The following is a 7,065-nucleotide window of genomic DNA, read 5'->3' as shown; positions in this document are numbered from 1 at the left end:
CCGGGAGAGCGCCTAGCACCCCCAAGCACACGGTAGCATTTGAATTACAGTAGAGCAGAACTATGCAGGCCTGGAGCCCTTGCCAGACACCAGTGCTCCGGGCTCTCTGTTCAGAAGACATCATTTCCCCCTGCCTGGGCTGAGTTCTGCAGCTGCCTAAAGAAAAGAAATGTTATCTGAACTACATGATCACACACCCCCCACACACATCCTGCGGATCTGTGCTCGTACGGTCCTTGTTACTGCTGCAGGAAATCGGACTGCTCCTGGCAAGCACATGAGGAAGAAGGCTGGCCCTGTGCGCTGAGGAATAAAAGGGAAGAGCAGCTGAAAGGAGAGCTGTAGTCCTTTTAAATAAAGGAACAGGCAGGTTTCGTATGCAGAGTTTCCTTAATCTTGGTTTATGGGACGCTCAGCCCGCAGGGCTCAGCGCATAAGGGGTTGGCTCCATAGCTGGGTGGGATGCCTCCCCAGGTACAGGAAAGGAAGTTGAGAACTCAAGCGACTCCTGCCTTCCCAATCCCTGCAGAACAAAGGGCAAGAAAAGGACGCAGTCCTCCTGCTACAACAGCATCACTAAAGCCTTCACTGGTTCTTAAGCAGCAGCAGTGGTGTTAAGACTAGGTGGATTTCAAGTGGGGCAGTTTGACCTGAAACCAAACATTTGTCTTAATAAACCGGACCATCCCAGGCTGATGAGATAACCTCCTTGCTCTAGATTCAGCAACTTGATGGCACTTGGTTGCTATTCAATACCAAAAGTGGCAGAGTAAACACAGGGCCAACTAGTTTATTTGCACCGCGTCAGCCATTGCCACATTTAGCCACAATCTACAAGTTTAGTAACAAGTTCCCTGCTCTCATCCTACCATAGGCTGTAAACCTAGTATATATCGGGGTACAGTATTCACAGGATTACGTATCTTCCCTAGGACCCTTCCCTCGTTCAGTGAGGAACTGTGGTGCAGAGTCACCGAGGCAGCTATCCAGTGGTTTTTATTGACCGCACATGCAATTATTCATTTTCTCCTGGGCTTCTTCTATGGTGTCAGCGTGCCTCCCACACAACTGAATTTAGCTTCCTAACATCCCTGAGAAATGGAGAGATGAGCGCTGAGGAACTAACACAGGCACAGAGAGATTAAAGCCAAAATTGCCCCTGACCACTAGCCCTAATTGCCAATCCGGTGACTTTAAAGACAAAGCCATCGTTTTTCAGGCAATCACTTCCCCAATTCTCTCACATCTTCCAGTGTGGCAGGCTTCCCACAAGCAACCCTTCTTCAGCCACTATCCATCCTTTGTAGGGGAGGCGAGTGGGAGACAGAAGGCCTGTAATGTGAACAAGAACTTGCACAACTTCTCAGTTGCCTCCATCTGTACAGTGTGAAGAATATCGGTCTGTCCCGCAGGTAGGGCACGCTGCCCTGCTTAGCAACGAAGCTTGGGAAGTGCACAGAAACATTAGCACCAGGCCACCTGTGAGGCTCTGCTCTGCTGGCTTCGAGCCTGGGGCACCTTCCCCTCAACCAAGGGGTATTTTAATGACCGAGGGCACACAGGTGGAACATTCTGAAAATTAAGGAACATACGTAGAGTAAGTTGTGCTGAGCACAGACAAATGGTGAGCAGTCTGCAGGCATATGTAACTTGGAAAATGCTTGTTGGATGTCACAGGTACAGTGCAAGACACTTCTCTAAACACACGACTGGCCAGTTATTGAGTTCCTGCTCCAAACTCTGGAGGTGTTACAGTTAAAAACAAAATCACACATTGCCAAAACTACCTTCTCCCTCCCCCAACCCTGGGAAAGCTGAACTGCTTGTGCTCAGACTTAACCAAAACAAAACAAAACAAAACAAAAAATCCACACAACTTGTACAAAGCCCAAGCATGGAAAATTTTAGCCCGAAAGACAAAAGTTGGGCAAAGTTTTTAGTAATTGAAAAACCAGGGTTTATAACAGGGAGTATTAGACAACCTTAACACTATAGACAGTGATGTGCACTCCACCTACACATTTTTATTACACCGAGGAAGATTGCCAATAAATGGAGCTCTTTCTTTTGAGAATTCCCCCTCAACTACCAAAATTTCTGGTCTCATTTTTCAAAGGGGGAGGGGAAGGGGAATCACTACCCAATTCTACCTAAGGTCACATATAAGTTTCAAGTAGATCAGTTCAGATTTGAAGGTGGGGGTGGACATTTTTTGTTCGTTTTTTGTTTTTTTAAAGTGCAAGTTTCCCCACACAGCCATTTTTAAAGGTATGGGTCAAAAAGATTTTTTAAAACCCTTAAATCGAAAGACCAATCAGTTCTCAAAATGCCCCTGCATCAATCTGGACACCCCGCGTTCACACTGGTGTAGTACATCCCAGTCTGATTGCAAGAGGAGGGATGAGCAGGCTGCAGTTCCACACCTCCTTTCCTAAAGACACACTAGTCCAAGTTCTCTCAACACGAGATCTGCAAGTTGAGGCAGCTACTCATCAGTTTCCTCTTGAACCAGCTTGCCTCAGTAACACTCTGAAAAGCACATCTCAGACTTGCATCCCTGTTGGTCACAACTGGCAATGAATTAGTGCGTGAAGGGAAACAAATGGAGACTCCAGTATCTGTCGCTGGAGTGTTTGTGTTGTACTTGGAAATGGTAGTGTCACAGCCCCAGAATTTCTGGCAAGCTAGGCAGAAACACCATCTGAGCATGAAAATACCCCCAGCATAAAGATACAAGCAGCACAACCAAGCAGGAAGCAACTCTCTGTGGAAGGACACGAAGTCAAAGTAGTAGATGCAGCGTATGCATTTTGTGTGGCTTGTACATAGTGCTCCCTGCCCCACACTGATCAGTGAGAGGAGTTTTCTGGAAGAGATCCCGTTCACCATCTGTAAAATTGCACAGTTCTAGGCCAACAGCCCAAAGTTTCCTGCACGCCTAATCACTCCCACGCCATTTCAATGGGCTGGAATATCATCCTTCATGTCTTGTCCTGTTGTGCAGAGTTCCAGGTATGCAGCAACCACATTCCAGCTATTAGGTAGCTGGGCAATTCTCTCTATGCAAATTAAAGCACTTTGGCATCTTTCTATAGGAAGCATGCCACAAAAATCCAGGCACATTACTGGTTTAAATGCACACAAGAGGTGCAGAATTAGATTTCCCATTGCAACTTTTCTTCTGACCCAGCTCACAGATGCATTGCAGAAAGGCTTTTGTTTACTACACACAACTGCTACAACGTACCTGGAGCTCTGCAAGGTCCAGAACATACCTGGAGCTTTTGACACAGTCCCACATGACATTCTGACAAGTAAGTTGGAGAAATGCAGAATCGACAGAACTACCATTAAGTGGATACGCAAAGAGTAACTATTAGTGGAATGACGTTGGATTGGAAGGAGGTCTTAAGTGGGGTTCCACAGGAATCTGTTCTGGGTCTGGTGTTGTTTAACATCTTCATTAATGACCTGGATGTAGGAACAGAGGGCATACTGATCAAGTTTGCAGAGGACACAGAGCTGGAGGGGTTTTGCCAACACTTTGGAAGATCAGAGCTAAAATTCAGAGGGATCTTGATAAATTGGAGACTGGGCTATAGACAACAAAATGAAATTTCACAAAGAAAAATGTAAGGTGCTACCCTTTGGGAAGAAAAACCAAATGCAAAAATACATAATGGGGGAAAACTGGCTTGGCAGCAGCACTGCTGAGAAGGATCTGGGAGTTGTGGTAGACCACAACCTCAGCATGAGTCAGCAATGCGATGCTGTTGCTAAAAAAGCAAATGCAATTTTAAGTTGCATGCTATGCCTCTGTTAACGCAAATCACAGGTGACAATATTGCTCTACACGGCGCTGATTAGGCCTCAGCCGGAGTACTGCATCTAATTTTGGTCACTAACGTACAGAAAGGATGTAGAGAAGCCGGAAAGGATCCAGAGGCAAGCAACAAAGATGATCCAAGGGATGGATTGCAAACCATCTGTGCAAAGGCTGCATGAACTGCATATATTTAGTTTGGAAAAGAGGAGATTGGGAGGAGAAACATGATAAAAGTCATCAGATAATTTGAAAGATAAAAAAAATAAAAAGATGGAGAAAAGTTGTTCTCTCAGGCCAGAGAGAGCAGGACAAGAGGCAGTAGGTTCAAACTACAGCATAGCGCATTTAGAGTGAATCTCAGGAAAGACGTCCTAACTGTAAGAGCAGTAGGACAATGGAACAGACGCCTAGGGAGGCTGTGGACCCTCCTTCACTGGAGGATTTCAGAAAGAGGCTGGATAAGCATCTGTCTTGGGTGGGCTAGACACAAATCCTGCATCGTGGCAGGGGGTTAGACTAGATGGCCCTCGTGTTCCCTTCTGACCCTACAGTTCTATGACAGTTTTATGAACATGGGATGTATAGGTGACAAGCAATAGCCACATCCATACAGACCGCAAGGGATTAATTTATTTGGCCTTGAAGGCTTCAAGCACTGGAACTTGGGCCTCGTCTACGCTGCAACTGCTTTGTCAGCGTACCTATCCCTGCAAGACACTAGAGATGCTGTAAACCTGGACGTTAAGTTACATTTAAGTTGACTAATTTCAAAGCATCCAGGCAGTGATGGGTTTCTGCTTCCCAGTGAGATGCGGGAGGGTCTTTTAGACCAGTTCAAGAGTGCTCTGTCCTTTCCACCCCCAGCCCCAATCTATCCACCAGCTACCTCTTCAGTTTCACCTTGGCTGCAGCTGTTACAAGACAGACACTCTTGTGCAGAGCCTGGGGAACAAGCTGTACATGCGCTTCCCCAGAGGACTACTAGAGTGATATCATGCTAGAGCATGACAGGAAGGATGACCAATCATCAACACAACGGTAAAAATGGCTCAAGAAAGTGTTATCAAATGCACACTGTAAACCAAGAATGTTTCTCTAATCTCCTTCACCTCCAAATAACCCACACAATCACTAGAACAGAACAGAACCGAAGCATGCAGAGGGAAACAGGAGTCTCAAGGTGGCGGTGTGTTTCTTTAAACCCTCCCACCCTCAGTCTCCTGACACCAGGAACAATGAATGTCTGACATGCACTAGGTTACATTCTGTATACACGTAGGCTAAGGCGATGCTGAGCTTTCAACTGCACTGAAGTGGGAAAAGCGTGTCCCATTGTGCACCTGGTCTCACAGCCCAGAGACAGCGACAGCGAGGACTAACGTTATGGGATCAGAACATGAGGCCCTCGTAAGACGCATATATAATACCTACCCCCCCCCCCCCCCCCAGTGCTCAGCGCACATCAAACCAGAAGCTGTTAGCATCAAAAGCAAGAGCACCTATGACGGCTCTGCAAGTATTAACACTCAGCTGTACCGGGCAGAAAAGGTTACACATGTACGAGGGCAGGCACAAGAGCCAGTGGATTTTCTGACTGTAGTGAGTCAGTCACAGATAGAGCATTTGTGCCCTGACGTCGCTTAGCAGCAGTCCATGGTTGTGAAGTGATGGACTGGATGGGAGGGGGGGTGTTTAAAGCAGTAGCATTATTGCCACCAGCTTCTTATTCAGGCTAGAAAGGCCTATGAATTAGATGCACAACTTCTTGCAAGCTAGACGCGTCAAGCAGTTACATGGCCACGAAGCTGCTAGTGGGATGCCTCAGCGAGCAGCTGCTTCTGTTTGCAAAGTGATCTTTGGAGCGAGGGAACAGTTGCCTGTCTCTAAAATAGAAAATGGCATTCATACTTTGACTTTCAAGCCTCAAAAATCAAAACGCCGTACTCCAGATATTCACTGGGAATTGTAAAAATCAGGCAACCTTTGTACTGTATTGATTAAACCAGGGGTTCCCACCTGCGGCCCATGGGGGCTTTCAACGTGGCCTGCGGCTCACCTTCCACTGGCTGCAGAAGGGAGCCACTGCCTAGGGACCCAGACAGACTGCACGGGGCAACAGGCGTGTGTGGTTTCCCTGTTGCCCTCGAGCCAAAAAGGTTGGGAACGCCTGGATTAAACAAACAGAACAGGCTGCATGTGAAAGGGTCACTGGGTGGTTCTGCCAAGAAAAGGGACGGAGAAAGCAGCCCCGCCTCAATTCTATAGTCCTGCACCCGGCGTAGCACAGTACCAGCAACACACTGTGGTGCCTGACGTCTCTCTTGCTTTTCACGCCGGTTACACTCTCAGAGACACTAGAGCTAAAAGGAAGTTGGGCATCTCTCCCGGCTCAGGATTCACAGCCACGCACCCCTCCCTGGGGCTTGGCCCCTACACCAGGTGAGTGGGTTTGGTTTTTTTTAAAAACAAGCACACGGAGATGGTGGTGCTGCTCCTTCCCCTTCCCCCTTATAACTTTTACCTCCGGAGTTCGAGCGCTCACCCAGGGTGTGGGAGACCCAGCCTCAATTGTCCCCTCTGCCTGATGTGGAGAAGAGACGGGAACTTGTGTCCCATCCCCACTCCTCTGCAAGTGCCCCAACCACTGGTCCATGGGGCATTCTTCTCATTCCCTTCTAGGTCAGGACTTCGGGCCAGAGGGAAGGAATGACTTTCAGGGGGCGCAGACCCAGACTCCAATCCCTTTCCACATCAGGCAGAGGGAGGAATTGAACCTGGCCTCCCACGTGCCAGCGAGCGCTCTAACCACTAGGCTAGGAGTTATAAGGGAGGCACTCTCCTCCTACCATTGTGGGTGGGGTTTGGCATCCTTGGAGAACGCCGACTGGCTCAGGCTCCACAGGTGGGGAAACACTTACTCGGAGGATCCCACTGGGGCGTAGCTGAGAGAAGTGCCCGGGTGCCTAGACCGAGGTGGCCGTGCTCGTGCTCACTGGCAGAAATTTGGCACCTACGGGACTTGAGTTGTGAAAGTTCGAGTGTCTAGAGGACTAGGCAGTAGCTGAGTGGGGATCTGAAGATGTCAGTGTCACCTACCGATTGGACTTTGACACCTAGCCCCAAGAGCGGAGGATACAACAGGAGCGTTGTGAAAGAGCCCAGAGAAGCGATCACACTCCCAAACAAGGACAGGCATTCCGGTTTGGGCACCTTTCAGTTCAGAGAACAAACGATTAAGC

The sequence above is a fragment of the Emydura macquarii genome, unplaced genomic scaffold (genome assembly GCF_026122565.2).
Source record: "Emydura macquarii macquarii isolate MOO-44397 ecotype Brisbane River unplaced genomic scaffold, CSIRO-AGI_Emac_v2 contig_2979, whole genome shotgun sequence".
Taxonomy (NCBI): domain Eukaryota; kingdom Metazoa; phylum Chordata; order Testudines; family Chelidae; genus Emydura; species Emydura macquarii.
This window is presented reverse-complemented; position numbering follows the sequence as displayed.